Source organism: Pseudophryne corroboree, assembly GCF_028390025.1.
Source record: "Pseudophryne corroboree isolate aPseCor3 chromosome 3 unlocalized genomic scaffold, aPseCor3.hap2 SUPER_3_unloc_17, whole genome shotgun sequence".
Classification (NCBI taxonomy): domain Eukaryota; kingdom Metazoa; phylum Chordata; class Amphibia; order Anura; family Myobatrachidae; genus Pseudophryne; species Pseudophryne corroboree.
The window spans coordinates 1,339,722-1,361,753 of NW_026967505.1; the positions used below are offsets into that span (position 1 = coordinate 1,339,722).

The following is a 22,032-nucleotide window of genomic DNA, read 5'->3' on the forward strand; positions in this document are numbered from 1 at the left end:
TCCCATCCCACGCCCCGCCCTCAGCTCCGCCTTCTGTAAGGACTATTACCATACATGTCCACAGTGCGGGAGGCCGGCGGCCATTTTCCTGTAGACCAGTCCGGCAGCAGCAATAGGTTCCCTGGTTGTGTAGTGACGTCAGGAGCGGCGGCCATTTTCCCCTGGTCTGAGCTCCGCCTTCCTTCTATCATTCCCACAAGGCAGCAGGAGCACAGAGCAGCCATTGCTGTGTCTGGCAGCAGGTAATGATATTATTATTATTATTCTATAGGCTGAGCAGCTCTGGTGTCAGGTTCTGTACTACAGGGGGAGCAGCCTCTGGTGCCTTGTTATAGTGCAGCTGGAGCAGCCTCTGGTGCTGCATTATCCCTGTACAGGTGGCTGACACTCTAGTGTCTTATTACCGTAATACAGGTGGCGCAGAGCCCGCCGTTACCGTAATACAGGTGGCGCAGACCCCGCCGTTACCGTAATACAGGTGGCGCAGACCCCGCCGTTACCGTAATACAGGCGTCACAGACCCCGCCGTTACCGTAATACAGGTGGCGCAGACCCCGCCGTTACCGTAATACAGGTGGCGCAGACCCCGCCGTTACCGTAATACAGGTGGCGCAGACCCCGCCGTTACCGTAATACAGGTGGCGCAGACCCCGCCGTTACCGTAATACAGGTGGCGCAGACCCTGTCGTTACCGTAATACAGGTGGCGCAGACCCCGCCGTTACCGTAATACAGGCGTCACAGACCCAGCCGTTACCGTAATACAGGTGGCGCAGACCCCGCCGTTACCGTAATACAGGTGGTGCAGACCCCACCGTTTCCGTAATACAGGTGGCGCAGACCCCGCCATTACCGTAATACAGGTGGAGCAGACCCCGCCTTTACCGTAATACAAGTGGCGCAGACCCCGCCGTTACCGTAATAAAGGTGGCGCAGACCCCGCCGTTACCGTAATACAGGTGGCGCAGACCCCGCCGTTACCGTAATACAGGTGGCGCAGACCCCGCCGTTACCGTAATACAGGCGTTACAGACCCCGCCATTACCGTAATACAGGTGGCGCAGACCCAGCCGTTACCGTAGTACAGGTGGCGCAGACCCCGCCGATACCGTAATACAGGAGGGCGCAGACCCCACCGTTACCGTAATACAGGTGGCGCAGACCCCGCCGTTACCGTAACACAGGTGGCGCAGACCCCGCCGTTACCGTAATACAGGTGGCGCAGCCCCCGCCGTTACCGTAATACAGGTGGCGCAGACCCCGCCGTTACCGTAATACAGGCATCACAGACCCAGCCATTACCGTAATACATGTGGCGCAGACCCCACCGTTACTGTAGTACAGGTGGCGCAGACTCCGGCGTTACCGTAATACAGGTGGCGCAGACCCCGCCGTTACCGTAATACAGGTGGCGCAGACCCCGCCGTTACCGTAATACAGGTGGCGCAGACCCCGCCGTTACCGTAATACAGGCGTCACAGACCCCGCCGTTACCGTAATACATGTGGCGCAGACCCCACCGTTACTGTAATACAGGTGGCGCAGACCCCGCCGTTACCGTAATACAGGTGGCGCAGACCCCACCGTTACCGTAATACAGCGGTAGCATCCTGTGCTGTTATAGTATACAGGAGGAGCGGCCTGTGTTGTCATAATATACAGGGGTATCATCCTGTGCTGTCCTAGTATACAGGTGGAGCGGCCTGTGTTGTCATAATATACAGGGGTAGCATCCTGTGCTGTCATAATATACAGAGGGAGCAGCCTGTGGTGTCCTGTTATTATTATTATAATACAGAGGGAGCAGCCTGTGGTGTGCTGTTGTTATTATTATTATTATTATTATTATACAGGGAGAGCAGCCCGTGGTGTTCTGTTGTTATTATTATTATTAAACTGGGGGAGCAGCCTGTGCTGTCCAGTTATTATTATTAGTATTATTATAATACAGGAGGAGTAGCCTGTGGCATCCAGTTATTATTATTATTATTATTATTATTATACAGGAGGAGCAGCCTGTGGTGTCCTGTTGTTATTTTTATACAGGGGGAGTGGCCTGTAGTGTCATGTTATTATTATACAGATGGAGCGGCCTGTGGTGTCCTGTTATTATTATTATACAGGAGGAGCAGCCTGTGGTGTCCTGTTGTTATTATACAGAGGGAGCGGGCTGTGGTGTCCTGTTGTTATTATTATTATTATTATACAGGAGGAGCAGCCTGTGGTGTCCTGTTGTTATTATACAGAGGGAGCGGGCTGTGGTGTCCTGTTATTATTATTATACAGGGGGAGCAGCCTGTTGTATACTATTATGATTGTTTCTCTAGCATCCATAAGGGATATTGGCGTAATCTAGTACGATGGGGTATAGATGGGATCCAAAGGAGCCGGTGCACTTTAAATCTCTTCCACTGTGTGTGCTGGCTCCTCCCCTCTATGCCCCTCCCACAGGCAGTGTAGAAAATAGTGCCCTCAGGAGAGGATGCCACTCTGGGGATCCAGAGAGTTTTCTTTAGTTTCTTTTCAATCTTTGTTATTTTCTGTATACTGTATACCGGAGATGGGTAACAGTATACCTGAACCGTGGGAGTTAGGAGGGGGGGGGTGCGGTCATCGGCCTTGCGAGGTGTCAGAGCCGCTTCCCCGCTGCAGGATCACCGTCCTGAGAGGTTGTTGTACAGGAGGCACTGCGCCTTAGCGGTCACAATCGCCGCACACCCCTAATAGTAGCCTGAAGGTGACGAATGTGGTGATTACAAACCGCGGCCCCACTAGGGGGGTCCCCCGGTTCATGGTGCTGCAAACACGCAGGGGTGTCATATGGGACCCTCCTGGGGCAGACCCACTATAGCCGCCTGTGTACACTGGCAAGCAGTAGTGAAAACAGGTATTTATATTATGTTTCTCTTATGTCCTAGAGAATGCTGGGGTTCCATTTAGTACCATGGGGTATAGACGGGTCCTTTGGGAGCCATGGGCACTTTAAGAGTTTAATAGTGTGGGCTGGCCCCTCCCTCTGCCCCTCCTACCCGACTCAGTTTAGAAAATGTGCCCGGAGGAGCCGGTCACAGCTAGGGGAGCTCCTAGGAGTTTTCTTAGGTGTTTATTTTCTAGAGTTAGTTAGGTTACAGGCAGGCTGCTGGTAACAGTCTCTCTGCTTCGTGGGACTTAGGGGGGGGGGGGGGGTAGGAACCAACTTCCTGAAGAGTTAATGGTTCTCTATCTCCGCTGACAGGACACTGAGCTCCTGAGGGTGCTGATCGCAAGCCCACGAGGCGACCGCTCACTTCCACAGCACGGCCGCCACCCCCTAACAGAGCCAGAAGAAAGAAGAGTGGTGATTATAACGGAAACGGGTCGCCGCGAGAATGGCGGCACAAGGGTGGGAACGCAGCTCTGACAGGCTGTTCTCCGGAAGGCTCAGCGGACACACGGTGTTAGGCGCAGTGAGGGGCGTCCTGGGCCAGCGCAATACCCTACACTGGTCAAAATAGCTTTCAAGGTCTAATCCACTGTTTGCTGCAGAAATATCTCAGACCAGTATAATCTCTAAGTGCGGGAAGACGCGCCATTACAGGGGGCGGAGCTTCTCCTCATAGCGGATCCAGCACTCACCAGCGTCATTTTCTCCCTGCAGATGATAGGAACAGAACGCTGCCCTCCACATAAATCCAGCATACCTCTGCGGTACCAGGGTGTTATAGACAGGGAAGAGGGGGGGGGGTGATTATAGTACTGAGTACCCTATTAAGGGTAGTTAGTTAGCGCCGGGCTTTTATCATAATAACTGCCTACAGGGGCGCTGTGTGGCTGGCTCCTTATACTCTGTGACTCTCTGAAGGTACTCTGGGGGAAACTGTGTCTGACATTTTCCTGTCTCTGTGTGTAAATATGTATATCTCACATAATCATATCTAGGGACTGAGTCTTGTGCTGCAGAATGTATCTTCTACCGGGGAGTCTATACTATCCTCAAAACTGTACTGATCAGGCTTCTGGGGCAGAACCCCAGGGATGGCCTCAGCAAGGTGTACTATACCGTATTTTTATACACATATATCCCATACTGGGAAGGAGCCACAGTTTTGAGAACTCTGGGGATTCAAATCTCACAGCTGCACCTCTCACCCCAACTCTGTACCCTAGAAAGCGTAGTCTTGCCCAAATAATGCATATGAGGGGTGTAACATATGATTGAGGCTATTAGGGATGAGGAATCTTATTAAAATAAGAATTTACTCACCGGTAATTCTATTTCTCGTAGTCCATAGTGGATGCTGGGAACTCCGTAAGGACCATGGGGAATAGACGGGCTCCGCAGGAGACTGGGCACTCTAAAGAAAAGATTAGGTACTATCTGGTGTGCACTGGCTCCTCCCTCTATGCCCCTCCTCCAGACCTCAGTTAGGGAAACTGTGCCCGGAAGAGCTGACATTACTAGGAAAGGATTTGGAATCCACTGTAAGACTCATACCAGCCACAACAATCACACCGTACAACTCGTGATACTATACCCAGTTAACAGTATGAATAACAACTGAGCCTCACTGAACAGATGGCTCATAACAATAACCCTTTAGTTAAGCAATAACTATATACACGTATTGCAGAAAGTCCGCACTTGGGACGGGCGCCCAGCATCCACTACGGACTATGAAAAATAGAATTACCGGTGAGTACATTTTTATTTTCTCTGACGTCCTAGTGGATGCTGGGAACTCCGTAAGGACCATGGGGATTATACCAAAGCTCCCAAACGGGCGGGAGAGTGCGGATGACTCTGCAGCACCGAATGAGCAAACACAAGGTCCTCCTCAGCCAGTGTATCAAACTTGTAGAACTTTGCAAAGATGTTTGAACCCGACCAAGTAGCCGCTCGGCAAAGCTGTAAAGCCGAGACCCCTCAGGCAACCGCCCAAGAAGAGCCCACCTTCCTTGTGGAATGGGCTTTTACTGATTTTGAATGCGGCAATCCAGCCGCAGAATGAGCCAGCTGAATCGTGCTACAGATCCAGCGAGCAAAAGTTTGCTTTGAAGCAGGAGCACCCAGCTTGTTGGGTGCATGCAGGATAAACAGCGAGTCAGTTTTCCTGACTCCAGCTGTCCTGGCTACATAGATTTTCAAAGCCCTGACTACATCAAGTAACTTGGAGTCCTCCAAGTCCTGAGTAGCAGCAGGCACCACAATAGGTTGGTTCAAATGAAACGATGATACCACCTTTGGGAGAAATTGGGGACGAGTCCTCAATTCTGCCCTGTCCATATGGAAGATCAGTTAGGGGCTTTTACATGACAAAGCCGCCAATTCTGACACACGCCTAGCTGACGCTAAGGCCAACAGCATGACCACCTTCCACGTGAGATACTTTAGCTCCACGGTCTTAAGTGGCTCAAACCAGTGGGATTTCGGGAAATTCAACACAACGTTAAGATCCCAAGGTGCCAATGGACGCACAAAAGGGGGCTGAATGTGCAGCACTCCCTTAACAAACGTCTGAACTTCAGGCAGTGAAGCCAGTTCTTCTTGAAAGAAAATGGATAGGGCCGAAATCTGGACCTTTATGGACCTCAATTTTAGGCCCATAGTCACCCCTGACTGTAGGAAGTGCAGAAATCGACCCAGCTGAAATTCCTCCGTTGGGGCCTTCCTGGCCTCACAGCAAGCAACATATTTTCTCCATATACAGTGATAATGCTTTGCTGTCACATCCTTCCTAGCTCTTATCAGCGTAGGAATTACTTCATCCGGAATGCCTTTTTCCGTTAGGATCCGGTGTTCAACCACCATGCCGTCAAACGCAGCCGCGGTAAGTCTTGGAACAGACAGGGCCCCTGTTGCAACAGGTCCTGTCTGAGAGGCAGAGGCCATGGGTCCTCTGTGATTATCTCTTGTAGTTCTGGGTACCAAGTCCTTCTTGGCCAATCCGGAACGTTGAGTATTGTTCTTTCTCCTCTCTTTCTTACTATTCTCAGTACCTTGGGTATGCGAGGAAGAGGAGGAAACACATATACCGACTGATACACCCACGGTGTCACTAGGGCGTCCACAGCTATCGCCTGAGGGTCCCTTGACCTGGCGCAATATCTTTTTAGCTTTTTGTTAAGGCGGGACGCCATCATGTCCACCTGTGGCAGTTCCCATCGCTTTGCAATCTGTGTGAAGACTTCTTGATGAAGTCCCCACTCTCCCGGGTGGAGGTCGTGTCTGCTGAAGAAGTCTGCTTCCCAGTTGTCCACTCCCGGAATGAACACTGCTGACAGTGTTTGCACGTGATTCTCCGCCCAACGAAGAATCTTTGTGGCTTCCGCCATTGCCATCCTGCTTCTTGTGCTGCCCTGGCGGTTTACATGGGCGACCGCCATGATGTTGTCTGACTGAATCAGCACTGGTTGGTTTCGAAGCAGGGGCTCTATATTTATGTGTAGAGAAGTCTCCAGACTTGACCACAGCCCTTGGAAGTTTCTTCCCTGAGTGACTGCCCCCCATCCTCGGAGGCTTGCATCCGTGGTCACCAGGACCCAGTCCTGTATGCCGAACCTGCGGCCCTCGAGAAGGTGAGCACTCTGCAGCCACCACAGAAGAGACACCCTGGCCCTTGGGGACAGGGTGATCAGCCGATGCATCTGAAGATGTGATCCGGACCACTTGTCCAACAGATCCCACTGAAAGATCCTCGCATGGAACCTGCCGAAGGGAATGGCTTCGTATGAAGCCACCATCTTTCCCAGGACACGCGTGCAGTGATGCACCGATACCTGTTTTGGTTTCAGGAGGTCCCTGACCAGAGATGCTAATTCCTTGGCCTTCTCCACCGGGAGAAACACCTTCTTCTGTTCTGTGTCCAGAATCATGCCCAGGAAAAGCAGACGCATCGTAGGAATCAGCTGCGACTTTGGAACATTCAGAATCCAGCCGTGCTGTTGCAACACTTCCTGAGAGAGTGCTACGCTGATCAACAACTGCTCTCTGAACCTCGCCTTTATGAGGAGATCGTCCAAGTACGGGATAACTATAACTCCCTTCTTCCGAAGGAGTATCATCATTTCGGACATTACCTTGGTAAATATCCTCGGTGCCGTGGACAGGCCAAACGGCAACGTCTGGAACTGGTAATGACAGTCCTGTACCACAAACCTGAGGTACTCCTGGTGAGGTGGGTAAATGGGGACATGCAAGTAAGCATCCTTGATGTCCAGAGACACCATAAAATCCCCCTCTTCCAGGCTTGCAATAACCGCTCTGAGTGATTCCATTTTCAACTTGAATTTCTTTATATAAGTGTTCAAGGATTCAAAATTCAGAATGGGTCTCACCGAACCGTCCGGTTTCGGTACCACAAACATTGTGGAATAGTAACCCCTTCCCTGTTGAAGGAGGGGGACCCTGATTATCACTTGCTGGAGGTACAGCTTGTGAATTGTCGCCAGTACTACCTCCCTTTCCATGGGGGAAGCTGGCAAGGCTGATTTGAGGTAACGGCGGGGGGGAGTCACTTCGAATTCCAGCTTGTATCTCTGAAATACAATTTGTACAGCCCAGAGTTCCACCTCTGAGCGAATCCACTGGTTGCTGAAGTTTCGGAGATGCGCCCCCACCGCACCTGGCTCTGCCTGTGGAGCCCCAACGTCATGCGGTGGACTTAGTGGAAGCAGGGGAGGACTTTTGTTCCTGGGAACTGGCTGCATGGTGCAGCTTCTTTCCTCTACCCCTGCCTCTGGCAAGAAAGGATGCGCCTCTGACCCTCTTGCCTTTCTGAGAACGAAAGGACTGCATTTGATAATACGGTGCTTTCTTAGGCTGTGAGGAAACCTGAGGCAAGAAAGTCGACTTTCCAGCTATCGCTGTGGATACAAGGTCCGAGAGACCGTCCCCAAACAACTCCTCACCCTTATGAGGCAAAACCTCCATGTGTTTTTTAGAATCGGCATCTCCTGTCCATTGCCGAGTCCATAAGACCCTCCTGGCAGAAAAGGACATTGCATTAATTCTAGAGCCCAGCAGGCAAATGTCCCTCTGGGCATCCCGCATATATAAGACAACGTATTTTTATATGGCCCAGGGTTAGCAAAACAGTATCCCTGTCGAGGGAATCTATGTCGTCTGACAGAGTATCTGTCCATGCTGCTACAGCACTACACATCCAGGCTGAAGCAATAGCAGGTCTCAGTAGAGTACCAGAGTGCGTATACACTGACTTCAGGATAGCTTCCTGCTTTCTATCCGCAGGCTCCTTTAGGGCGGCCGTATCCTGAGACGGCAGGGCCACCTTTTTAGATAAGCGTGTCAGCGCCTTCTCCACCCTAGGGGATGTTTCCCAACGTAACCTGTCCGTTGGCGGGAAAGGGTACGCCATCAGTAACCTCTTAGAAATCACTACTTTCTTATCAGGGGAACTCCACGCTTTTTCACATAATTCATTTAATTCATCAGATGGGGGAAAAGTCACTGGCTGCTTTTTCTCCCCAAACATATAAACCCTCTTGGTAGTAACAGGGTTAACCTCAGAAATGTGTAATACATCTTTCATTGCAATAATGATGTATCGGATGGCCTTGGTCATTTTAGACTGTAAATGTGTCTCATCATCGTCTACACTGGAGTCGGACTCCGTGTCGACATCTGTGTCAACCATCTGAGATAGAGGGCGTTTATGAGCCCCTGACGGTTTCTGAGTCACCTGGGCAGGCGCGGGCTGAGACCCCGGCTGTCCCAAGGCTGCTGCGTCATCGAACCTTTTATGTAAGGAGTTGACACTGTCGGTTAAGACCTTCCACATATCCATCCAATCGGGTGTCGACCCCGACGGGTGCGACACAACACTTATCTGCCCTTGCTCCGCCTCCACGTAATCCTCCTCATCAAACATGTCGACACAGTCGTACCGACACACCGTGCACACACAGGGAATGCTCAGACTGAGGACAGGACCCCACAAAGTCCTTTGGGGAGACAGAGAGAGAGTATGCCAGCACACACCACAGAGCTATATAACACAGGGATTTTCACTTATAATAAGTGATTACCCAATAGCTGCCTTATATGTCTTATTTGCGCCTAAATTTATGTGCCCCCCTCTCTTTTTTACCCTTCTTGTACCTGGATACTGCAGGGGAGAGCCTAGGGAGCTGCTTCCAGCGGAGCTGTGAAAAGAAAATGGTGCTGGTTGCTGAGGAAGAAGGCCCCGCCCCCTCAGTGGCGGGCTTCTGTCCCGCTTTCTGTGTAAAAAAATTACGGGGGTTTTTACATATATACAGTGCCAGACTGTATATATGTATTTTTATTGGCAAAAGGTACTTCAATTGCTGCCCAGGGCGCCCCCTCCCCCCCCCAGCGCCCTGCACCCTACAGTGACCGGAGTGTGTAAGTGTGCTGGGAGCAATGGCGCACAGCTGCGGTGCTGTGTGCTACCTTAAATGAAGACAGGAGTCTTCTGCCGCCGATTTCGTCGTCTTCAAGCTTCTGTTCTTCTGACTCTGCAAGGGGGACGGCGGCGCGGCTCCGGGAACGGACGATCGAGATCAGGCCCTGTGTTCGATCCCTCTGGAGCTAATGGTGTCCAGTAGCCTAAGAAGCCCAAGCTGGCTGCAAGCAGGCAGGTTCGCTTCTTCTCCCCTTAGTCCCTCGTAGCAGTGAGCCTGTTGCCAGCAGGTCTCACTGAAAATAAAAAACCTAAACTAACTTTCTTTCTAAGAAGCTCAGGAGAGCCCCCTAGTTTGCACCCAGCTCGGCCGGGCACAAAAATCTAACTGAGGCTTGGAGGAGGGTCATAGGGGGAAGAGCCAGTGCACACCAGGTAGTCCTAAAGCTTTCTATTTGTGCCCAGTCTCCTGCAGAGCCGCTATTCCCCATGGTCCTTACGGAGTCCCCAGCATCCACTAGGACGTCAGAGAAATACTATGAAGATTGGATTTGAGTATAACATACACTGAAAGAGTGTGGGGAGGAGACTGGTCAGACCTCTGGGCTGGTAACAGTGACATGTGAGGGTAGAGCAGGAGTATAATATGGGCTGATGGCGCCTGATGTATGAGATACACCAGAGTGTGGGGAGGAGACTGGTCAAATCTCTGGGCTGGTAACACACAGTGACATGATGTGAGGGGAAGAGCAGGAGTATAATAGGGGCTGATGGCTCCTGATGTATGAGATACACCAGAGAGTGTGGGGAGGAGACTGGTCAGATCTCTGGGCTGGTAACATACAGTGACATGATGTGAGGAGGAGAGCAGGAGTGTAATAGGGGCTGATGGCTCCTGATGTATGAGATACACCAGAGAGTGTGGGGAGGAGACTGGTCAGATCTCTGGGCTGGTAACACACAGTGACATGATGTGAGGGGGGAGCAGGAGTATAATAGGGGCTGATGGCTCCTGATGTATGAGATACACCAGAGAGTGTGGGGAGGAGACTGGTCAGACCTCTGGGCTGGTAACACAGTGACATGATGTGAGGGGGGAGCAGGAGTATAATAGGGGCTGATGGCGCCTGATGTATGAGATATACCAGAGAGTGTGGGGAGGAGACTGGTCAGATCTCTGGGCTGGTAACACACAGTGACATGATGTGAGGGGAGAGCAGGAGTATAATAGGTGCTGATGGCTCCTGATGTATGAGATACACCAGAGAGAGTGGGGAGGAGACTGGTCAGATCTCTGGGCTGGTAACACACAGTGACATGATGTGAGGGGGAGAGCAGGAGTATAATAGGGGCTGATGGCTCCTGATGTATGAGATACACCAGAGTGTGGGGAGGAGACTGGTCAAATCTCTGGGCTGGTAACACACAGTGACATGATGTGAGGGGAAGAGCAGGAGTATAATAGGGGCTGATGGCTCCTGATGTATGAGATACACCAGAGAGTGTGGGGAGGAGACTGGTCAGATCTCTGGGCTGGTAACACACAGTGACATGATGTGAGGGGGAGAGCAGGAGTATAATAGGGGCTGATGGCTCCTGATGTATGAGATACACCAGAGCGTGTGGGGAGGAGACTGGTCAGATCTCTGGGCTGGTAACACACAGTGACATGATGTGAGGGGGAGAGCAGGAGTATAATAGGGGCTGATGTCTCCTGATGTATGAGATACACCAGAGAGTGTGGGGAGGAGACTGGTCAGATCTCTGGGCTGGTAACACACAGTGACATGATGTGAGGGGGAGAGCAGGAGTATAATAGGGGCTGATGGCTCCTGATGTATGAGATACACCAGAGAGAGTGTGGGGAGGAGACTGGTCAGATCTCTGGGCTGGTAACACAGTGACATGATGTGAGGAAGAGAGCAGGAGTATAATAGGGGCTGATGTCTCCTGATGTATGAGATACACCAGAGAGTGTGGGGAGGAGACTGGTCAGATCTCTGGGCTGGTAACACACAGTGACATGATGTGAGGGGAGAGCAGGAGTATAATAGGGGCTGATGTCTCCTTATGTATGAGATACACCAGAGAGTGTGGGGAGGAGACTGGTCAGATCTCTGGGCTGGTAACACACAGTGACATGATGTGAGGGGAGAGCAGGAGTATAATAGGGGCTGATGTCTCCTGATGTACGAGATACACCAGAGAGTGTTGGGAGGAGACTGGTCAGATCTCTGGGCTGGTAACACACAGTGACATGATGTGAGGTGGGGAGCAGGAGTATAATAGGGGCTGATGGCTCCTGATGTATTAGATACACCAGACAGTGTGGGGAGGACACTGGTCAGATCTCTGGGCTGGTAACACACAGTGACATGACTGGCGGGCTTCTGTCCCGCTTTCTGTGTAAAAAAATTACGGGGGTTTTTACATATATACAGTGCCAGACTGTATATATGTATTTTTATTGGCAAAAGGTACTTCAATTGCTGCCCAGGGCGCCCCCCCCCCCCCCCCCCGCGCCCTGCACCCTACAGTGACCGGAGTGTGTAAGTGTGCTGGGAGCAATGGCGCACAGCTGCGGTGCTGTGTGCTACCTTAAATGAAGACAGGAGTCTTCTGCCGCCGATTTCATCGTCTTCAAGCTTCTGTTCTTCTGGCTCTGCAAGGGGGACGGCGGCGCGGCTCCGGGAACGGACGATCGAGATCAGGCCCTGTGTTCGATCCCTCTGGAGCTAATGGTGTCCAGTAGCCTAAGAAGCACAAGCTAGCTGCAAGCAGGTAGGTTTGCTTCTCTCCCCTCAGTCCCTCGTAGCAGTGAGTCTGTTGCCATCAGAAGCTCACTGAAAATAAAAAACCTAATAAATACTTTCTTTACTAGTAAGCTCAGGAGAGCCCACTAGGAGCACCCAGCTCTGGCCGGGCACAGATTCTAACTGAGGTCTGGAGGAGGGGCATAGATGTAGGAGCCAGGGCACACCAGATAGTACCTAATCTTTTCTTTAGAGTGCCCAGTCTCCTGTGGAGCCCGTCTATTCCCCATGATGCTTACGGAGTTCCCAGCATCCACTAGGACCTCAGAGAAAAATAATTTGACTGTCGAATTGTCAAATGTCGAAACGGATCCAACGTTTTTTTGTCAAAACGTGTTGAATTGTCGAATCCAATTCGACATTGTTTTTTCGTCGAAAGAGCCCCGGTTTCGATAACACGAAGGATTCGACACCAATTGATTACACCCGTATTTCACATCCCTAAAGAGTGTCTAAATTGTCAAAGAGGGTTGTGTTACCTATCCATAAGGTACAACCTCCATAAGGGATTGGGCTGATCGCAGATTGAGACTACACTCTAATACTGTACATACAGGCGTAACTCAGTAACTTGGTCAGGCTCCTTACTTGATGATTTAGGTTCTAGGTATGACTGTGACATTTCCTTGTTTCTATGTCACATACAGGATTCTACAGACTTCTCGGCTGGTGGCCGTGACGGAGTTTGGTCTGCATGACGCAGGGTCTTCTGTCCTGGCAGCTTAGACATGCAGGGGACGGGGGCGACACCAATGGACTGCGGATACAGAGTAAGGTACGGCGAGTCTGTCCTTCACAGGTGAGACCCTGGTGGGGACGTGCTGGATACCTAACTATCCCAGCTGACTGTAGGTAAGTCGACATGTCTTCCTTCAGTACTAACCAGAATATTGTATCCTCCGCATACACTGCAATACATTCGAACCACAAGGGTTACACATAAATCCAAGGGTTCCTCCACTTCCTTTAGAGGACATTGGGGAAAATCCAGAAAACCTGCACCGCCAGGTTCCCAGGGACAGATTCGGGTTCTGCCTTCTCAAAGCCTTCGGTTTGATGGTGGACCTCGCTGCCTGGGGATCAGACAGGTGGGGGAAGTGGTTTCACTCAAACATCCCGGTGATATCATGCCTAGGCCGCTAGAATGAGTTAGGTTGCCAAGGGGGCGGACTAGAGTTTCTAGTTTTCCCGCCTCACGGATTCTTCGGCTCGGGATTACTAGCTTCTCAGGCGAAGGGTACGATACTGCTGGTAGCTATTCAAACATTTGCGTTATCCGGTTCCACCTCATATCCTATACTGGCTCAACTAGGACTCTAAACTTCAGCAAAGCCAACTTTGACATGATGAAGGAAGCATTGAGGGACATTGAATGGGAAATTCTGTTTCAAGGAAAAAATAGGATTTTAATTCCTACAGGTAAATCCTTTTCTCTTAGTCCGTAGAGGATGCTGGGGACATTCAAAGAACCATAGAACCATGGGGTATAGACGGGATCCGCAGGAGACATGGGCACTTTAAGACTTTTAAGGGGCGTGAACTGGCTCCTCCCTCTATATCCCTCCTCCAGACCTCAGTTATTGGAACTGTGCCCAGGGTGGCTGCAGACCTCTCACCTACTAGAGGGCCGCAGGTTCGGGATTCAGAATTGGATCCTCCTAACCACGGATGCAAGTCTCAGAGGTTGGTGAGCAGTCACCCAAGGGGAAAACTTCCAAGGAAAGTGGTCAAGTCTGGAATCCATCCTCCCAATAAACATTCTGGAACTAAGGGCTGTGTACAACGGTCTTCTACAAGCGGCACATCTTCTGAAAGATCAGGCCATTCAGGTTCAGTCGGACAATGTAACGACTGTGGCCTACATAAACCAACAAGGCGGAACGAAGAGCAGAGCTGCAATGTCAGAGGTAACAAGAAAAGCACGAAGTGGCGCTGTCAGCGATCTTCATCCAGGAGAGTGGGGCCTCCACCCAGAGGTGTTCGCAGAGGTGACAAGTCTTTGAGGCATACCTCAAATAGACAAAATGGCCTCCCGCCTCAATAAGAAGCTAGGGAGGTACTGTTCCGGGTCGAGAGACCCACAAGCAGTGGCAGTGGACGCCCTGGTAACTCCGTGGGTGTTCCAGTCAGTGTATGTGTTCCCTCCACTTCCACTCAACCGAAGGATTCTCAAACTAATCAAAAGAACAAGAGTTCAGGCGATCCTCATTGCTCTGGACTGGCCAAGAAGGACTTGGTACGTGGATCTTCTGGAGTTACTGCTGGAAGATCCAAGGCCTCTTCCTCTTTGAGAGGACCTTCTGCAACGGGGGCGGTTTGCTTATCAAGACTTACCGCGGCTACGTTTGACGGCATAGAAATTGAACGCCAGATCTTAGCTCGGAAGGGCATTCCGAACAAGGTTATTCCTACCCTGAAACAGGCTAGGAAAAGAGTAACGTCTAAACATTACCATCGAATTTGCAAAAAGTACATGTCTTGGTGTGAATCCAAGTAGTTTTCTACGGTGGAGTTTCAACTAGGGCGTTTTCTCCTCTTTCTGCAAGCAGGTGTGGATGTGGGCCTGCGTTTGGGCTACATTAAAGTCCAGATTTCGGCTTTGTCCATTTTCTTCCAGAAACAATTGGCTGTCCTCCCTGAAGTTCAGACTTTCTTAAAAGGGGTTCTGCTCATCCAGCCTTCCTTTGTGCCTCCTACGGCACCTTGGGATCTTAATGTGGTGTTGCAGTTCCTTCAGTCGGATTGGTTCGAACCTTTACAGGAGGTTGAAGTCAAATTTCTCACTTGGAAGGCAGTCACACTTTTGGCATTGGCATCTGCTAGACGTGTGTCGGAATTGGGGGCATTGTCCTGCAAGAGCCCCTACTTGATTTTTCAGGAAGATAGAGCTGAGCTCAGGATGCGTCAGCAATTTCTGCCGAAGGCTGTGTCGGCTTTTCATATCAACCAACCTATTGTGGTGCCAGTGTATACTGACTCCTCAATTACTTAAAAATCCTTGGATGTTGTGAGGGCTTTGAAGATTTATGTGAAGAGAACTTCTCGTCACAGAAAGTCGGACGCTCTGTTTGTCTTGTATGATCCCAACAAGATTGAGTGTTCTGCTTGTAAGCAGACGATTTCTCGCTGGATCAGGTTTACTATCCAGTATGCTTATTCTATGGCAGGCTTACAGTGTCCAAAATCTGTTAAGTCCCACTCTACTCGTAAAGTGGGTTCTTCCTGGGCGGCTGCCCGGGGTGTCTCGGCTTAACAACTTTGCAGAGCAGCTACTTGTTCTGGGTCGAACACGTTTACTAAGTTCTACAGTTTCGATACTTTGGCCTCTGGGGAACTAAAGTTTGGTCAAGCGGTTCTGGGAGCTTTGGTACATCCCCATGGTACTAATATGGACCCCAGCATCTTCTAGGACGTAAGAGAAAATAGGATTTTAATTACCTACCGATAAATCCTTTTCTCGTAGTCTGTAGAGGATCCTGTGCTTCGTATTGGTTCAGTATTGTTGGTTCAGCCGTTGCTGACTTGTTTTAAGCTGGTTAGCTTGGTTTTTCTGTTGTTATGTGTGAGCTGGTGTGAATCTCACCACTGCCACCACTATATATATTTCCTTCTCTCAAAGTATGTCCGTCTCCTCGGGCACAGTTTCTAGACTGGGTCTGGTAGGAGGGGCCTAGAGGAAGGAGCCAGCCCACACCAATCTTAAAGTGTCCATGGCTCCCAAGGGACCCATCTATAACCCATGGTACTAATGTGGACCCCAGCATCCTCTACAGACTAAGAGAAAAGGATTTACCGGTAGGTAATTAAAATCCCATTATTACTATTATTAATTTTATTATATGTAGTTGTGGGGATTGAAAATATTGCTCACATTCTAGGATATATTAAAGCAGAGACCAAAATATCCATGGCATGTGTAACAGATGATAATTGGAGCAGAATGAAGCAAATCTATATCACACTCCTGGGAGTGTCACTGTGACGTCACTTATATCTATAATAATAATATAGGGACATGACTGGGAAGGTTAGGGGATCTGGGTGTGTCACAGTGGCATCACGTATATTTATAGTCATAGTCCAGGGACATAACTGGGGAGGTGAGGGGATCTGGGAGTGTCACAGTGACATCACATATCTATAGTCATAGTACAGGGACATGACTGGGGAGGTGAGGGGATCTGGGAGTATTTCCAGTGATATTGATGTCTCCCCCATTTCGCAGGATTACACAGTAGTAAGGAAGACATCCAGTGAGTGTGAGACACCCAGCAGCCGTCCCTATGTGTCAGTAGGACTGAGAAGGACACAGAGCCCCATTACGGTGCCTCCATCTCACTCACTGATGAGAGACACAGTGACAAGAAGATCCTGGAACTCACCAACAAGATCATTCAGCTGCTGACTGGAGAGGTAACTGCTGGGAATGGGGCATTATACAATAACACCGGGGGACGTGTCCAGGTAATGACTAGAGAGGTGACTTCTGGGAATTGAGAATTATTTAGTAACACCAGGGGATGTGTCCGGGTGATGACTGGAGAGGTGACTGCCGGGAATGGGACATTATACAGTAACACCAGGTGACGTATCTGGGTGATGACCGGAGAGGTGACTGCTGGGAATGGGGCATTATACAGTAACATCGGGGATGTGTCTGGGTGATGACTAGAGAGGGGACTGCTGGGAATGGGACATTATACAGTAACACCAGGGGATGTGTCTGGGTGATGACTGGGGAGGTGACTGCTGGGAGTGGGACATTATACAGTAACACCAGGGGATGTGTCTGGGTGATGACTGGAGAGGTGACTGCTGGGAATGGGACATTATACAGTAACACCAGGGGATGTGTCTGGGTGATGACTGGAGAGGTGACTGCTGGGAATGGAGCATTATACAGTAACACCAGGGGACGTGTCTGGGTGATGACTGGAGAGGTGACTGCTGGGAATGGGGCATTATACAGTAACACCGGAGGACGTGTCTGGGTGATGACTGGAGAGGTGAGTGCTGGGAATGGGACATTATACAGTAACACCAGGGGATGTGTCTGGGTGATGACTGGAGAGGTGACTGCCGGGAATGGGGCATTATACAGTAACACCAGGGGATGTGTCTGGGTGATGACTGTATCACTGTGTGTGTCAGGTTCCTATAAGGTGCCAGGATGTCGCTGTCTATGTCTCCATGCAGGAGGGGGAGTATATAGAGGAACACAGGGGTCTGTACAACGACGTGATAATGGAGAATCACCCGCCCACATCACTGGGTAAGAGTAGACTGTCATGTAATGTACAGGGGAGAGCAGGTATGGGGGCCCCCTATATACACACATCATCTGATAATCGCATATATACACTGTACTCAGTCACTGTGTGTCTCCTACAGATGGGCCCAGTAACAGAGATACCCCAGAGAGATGTCCCCGTCCTCTGTATTCCCAGGACTGTACAGAGGAGAATCACAGGATCCCACAGGAGGATCAGGTAGGTGGGATTTAGGGTCTCCCCAATATACCAAAGTGACTGTCACTATATGATATGTAGAGAAGCTGTGTGATTATACACTGATATTATACTGTTTCACCTCAGTCTAATCTGACTGTATGCAAATGTCATTATAGTGTTTCTTGTTTTTTTTTTAAGGTACAACGTCTGTTTGATATTAAAACAGAAGATATAGAGGGAGAAGAAGAGACGTATGTGACTGATATAAAGGCAGAAGATATAGAGGGAGAAGAAGAGACGTATGTGACTGATATAAAGGCAGAAGATATAGAGGGAGAAGAAGAGACGTATGTGACTGATATAAAGGCAGAAGATATAGAGGGAGAAGAAGAGACGTATGTGACTGATATAAAGGCAGAAGATATAGAGGGAGAAGAAGAGACGTATGTGACTGATATAAAGGCAGAAGATATAGAGGGAGAAGAAGAGACATATGTGACTGATATGAAGGCAGAAGATATAGAGGGAGAAGAAGAGACGTATGTGACTGATATGAAGAAAAAAGATATAGAGGGAGAAGAAGAGACGTATGTGACTGATATGAAGGCAGAATATACAGAGGGAGAAGAACAGATGTATGTGACTGATATAAAGGCAGAAGATATAGAGGGAGAAGAAGAGACGTATGTGACTGATATAAAGGCAGAAGATATAGAGGGAGAAGAAGACACGTATGTGAGGGGTGATCAGCAGTGTAAGGAGGAGGAGATCCCTACAGATATCAGCACAGGTGAGTAATAAACACTTATTACAGAAGTCACATATTCTCCTTGCTCAGTCACTACAGCAATCTCTTATCCTACACCCTCCTCCGCCATCAGCCCTGTTCTCAGTTGGGTGTTTCTAACACAAGGCTATCCATGACAAATATCACATGTAGAGAGTTATTACACACAACACTATAATGTTATTAAAAGTAACAAGCATAAGTTTATTATTAGTGATTATATATAAATGTGTATATATGTATGTATGTATATAATATAATTAGTATTGTTTTTTGTGGAGTGCCTAATTTATATGCATTTTGTTAGATGATGCAGGTATGAAACATTTTCTGCTATACAGTAGACCTGAGATCACCAAATACAATTCGTATAAGATTCAGAAATAAAATTAAATTTGAATCTAGAACTTCAAGTAAAATAGATTAAGAGCTTATCACAAGTACATATCTGTATAATCATAAGACAAGCGTTTTGCACTTGTTGTCACCCTTGCATGGGCGGACTTGTTCTTATCCACTCCAATTCACGCAATACAAATTGCGTACACCAACGCGTTTTGTCAATAGTGACTTCTTCAGGGGTGTTTTCTGTTAAAGGCTTTATCCTCAAATATCAATTGTGTAGATTTTAAATAATTGTGTAACCTTCAGACGGTGATTGTGGACTTGTTCATGATGAACACATTCCTAATTACTTGTGAATAATAGTTCCTGCTCTGTGCAGTTCTGAGGTTATGACTTTAGGGAATGTAATGGCCAGATCCAATATTGCTCAATTTAAGGTCTCCCAGTAGCCTTACTACATACATAAATGTGTCATTACTATTTTAACTAACAATAATAAACAGTGGAGTTTTAGTTCATGTATTGCTCAGTGCATTTAAGCCTGCAGCCCCCGACAAGGGACCCCACTATACTGCAGGTCCTACTCTATGGCTCAAAATAATTACCATACAAACAGCTATCGCATTAGTGTTAGACTTTAGGTATGCTCTCAGCGGCGGAACAGTGGCTGAAAGGCTTGGATTGGTTTTCAGAGCATCAGTCTGACGTGCCTCCACATCTCACGTGGCCTTCCAATTCACCAGATCTGGGACTGCTTGGCTGGGTCCGGCATTGTACTGTTGGTGCAGGTCCTGATGCGTTTGGAACGATTGGTGGTTGCTAGGCGCCCTAAATGCCTGTGGTCCCGATTTGTCATGATCTACTTTCACGACCACTGTTCTGCCGCTGAGATTCTTGGTGTCCAGGCTTCTTCCGCTGTAGATGGATACTACTCACTGTCTACAAGGGATCACCAACAAACAAAAGCCGGTCTCGGGCAAAACCAATGGCTCCCTTTTGCCAGTTGCATCACGTGCACGACCCATGGTTCCATCTGAAAAAGACACAATGTCTCAACAATTTTGCATTGTATCAATACCTCAGACATTTACAATGATCATCCAGTAGTTTTAGTGTCACCATCTACACGCTTGTGCACGTCCCGTGTCATTAATATACCCGGTGGAACTGCCCATGTCGCCATCCGTCGCTCACTTCAGTACATCAAAGTGACGTCATCTGACACATGCTATGTACGGGGACATGGAGAGAACCTCGTCCACGTGACCTATAGTAACCAATGGGGACAAAAGTATCAAGTAACCTGCCAACAAAACAGTGTAACAACACCGATCAATTTCTATCCTCTTAGATAGATATATATGTTCCTGTGGCAGGATCCACAGGTTATCCACAGGATAACATTGGGATATGATGACGTGACAGCGGATTTGCAACAAACGGTCAAAGCTTTCGGCCTCCCAGTATGCAACGGGCCTGTCCATATATCCCCGCCTCCTGGCTCAGGCAAATCAGTTTTTCTCCGGCTGGTTCCACAGGTTATCCACAGGATAACATTGGGATATGCTGGAGCGACAGCGGAAATAGCACCAAACAGTCACAAGCTTTCCGGCCTCCCAGGATGCATCAGGGCTCTTGCATATAATCCCGCCCACTGACTCAGTCAAATCAGTTTTTTGTTTGTTGCGGCAGGAGCCGAACCATGGTCACAGGGCTGCTGTTATGTCAGCCCTAAGCTTTTATTATTTTATTTTTATAGTCTGTTTTGAGTGATCTTTCTTAACAGCGTCTTAAACGCATACTAGAAGGAGTCGCTCCAACAACTCCCCACCGGGTCGCAACAATGCTTACCTTCGCGGTACAGTGCTGTCTCGGCGGGCGTCTGTGACTGATGTTCTATCAGGTCCAGCAGATGTTACCAGGCTGTGGCCGGAGCATGGGGAGAAGGTAGGGCATCGGTTTCTTTTTATTAGGGGTTTCCAGACACAGCCGCACTGTATTAGAGGAGACTACAAATAGTGGCTGATGCGCCACCACTCTTAAGTGCAACAGCGCTACGCTTTAGGGACTATAGGCGCCAGGACTAGGTTGAGGCTGCGATCCCTAGAGTTTATGTCAACAAGGGGAGTCAGGCGCTCTCCTGGTCGCCCCTCCCCCCAGTTCATGACCAGTTTCCGTGCGTCTCCCGTCCATGAACTGATGGCCTCACTTCCATCTCAGACGCTACCACGAGGGTACTCGGTCGCAGCTTGGGCCGCTGCGGTTGTGTACACTAGAGTTTCCGCCAAGACCGGGTCACAGACAGGAGCGTCTGCATACACTTATCACTTATCGTTCACTGAGCGTCTGTGTCCGTTATTGAGCGTCTGTGTCTCTCATCAGTTACCGGAGCGGTAGTGTACACTAGCAGCATCTGAATCTACTCAGCGTCTTTCAAGCGTATTGATAGATCATGGAAGTGGGGTGAGTCTCCCTGTATCCCACTCTACTGAGTAAGGGTTATACAGTACTAAAATTCCTTTTACTTGTTAGTATGAATTGTTAATTTTGGTACATATTGCATATGAGGCCTGTACAGTACTGTTGTTTTCTACAAAAATGTCTGAAAAACTTGTTAAAACATAAATACAGTAATTGTACTCCTACTTGTAAAGTAATTGTTTGTGGTTGATTATATTCTCATATGACAATGTTTAATATATAACATGTGACTGACTTCTAGTATGATTGCTGACTTTTATATGTTGTCAGTTTTATTCTGAACCTCAATTCAGGTGCACGGTTGTGGTCAGATTGATTTCACTTCTATATGTGTGTGTGTGTGTGTGTGTTTGATTCTCAGTCACAAATTGTGTAGTTGGTAAACACTGAAAAATTGACTATGTCTGTGAGCGGCAAAAGTGACGAGGATAATTTATCAGGCACTCCTACATCCTTAACATGTTTATCTTGTAAAATGGTGATTTTAGATGGAATGGAACAGTTTATTACTTATGATGGGTTATGTACAAACTGTTATGCATATCAGCAAAGTAAAAAGCAGACTCCGGTTCAACAACCAGTAGAACCACCATGGAGTATGTTCGCGCAAACCTTGTCTGCAATATTGTACAGATTAACTTCTGCAGTTCCACCCCAGGGAATAGGTTACACTATTAACCCATACATGCAGCTCCCTCCTTATGGTTTGGTTCCAGTAGCTTCTACAAGTAGCCAGGCTGTTAGGACCAGGGTAGATACATCCATGTTACAGACTACACAAGATGATACAACAGATGA

At 48.8% G+C, this 22,032-nt stretch overlaps 1 protein-coding gene and 1 long non-coding RNA gene across 4 annotated transcripts in view; one reads left to right on the plus strand and one right to left on the minus strand.

Moving 5' to 3' along the window:
• LOC134983515 (uncharacterized) overlaps positions 1-22,032 on the minus strand; it is a 251,465-nt gene that overhangs the window by 48,021 nt on the left and 181,412 nt on the right. The gene's annotated exons all lie outside the window — the stretch shown is intronic.
• Positions 174-17,914, plus strand: LOC134983544 (uncharacterized). 3 transcript variants are annotated; one of them, XR_010191662.1, is made up of 5 exons: positions 174-242; positions 16,397-16,584; positions 17,368-17,443; positions 17,563-17,660; positions 17,820-17,914. It is a non-coding gene; the product is annotated as an uncharacterized LOC134983544 (long non-coding RNA). The 3 variants fall into 3 exon arrangements; XR_010191664.1 differs by lacking the exon at positions 174-242 and adding an exon at positions 12,822-12,946; XR_010191663.1 differs by lacking the exon at positions 174-242 and adding an exon at positions 12,956-13,023.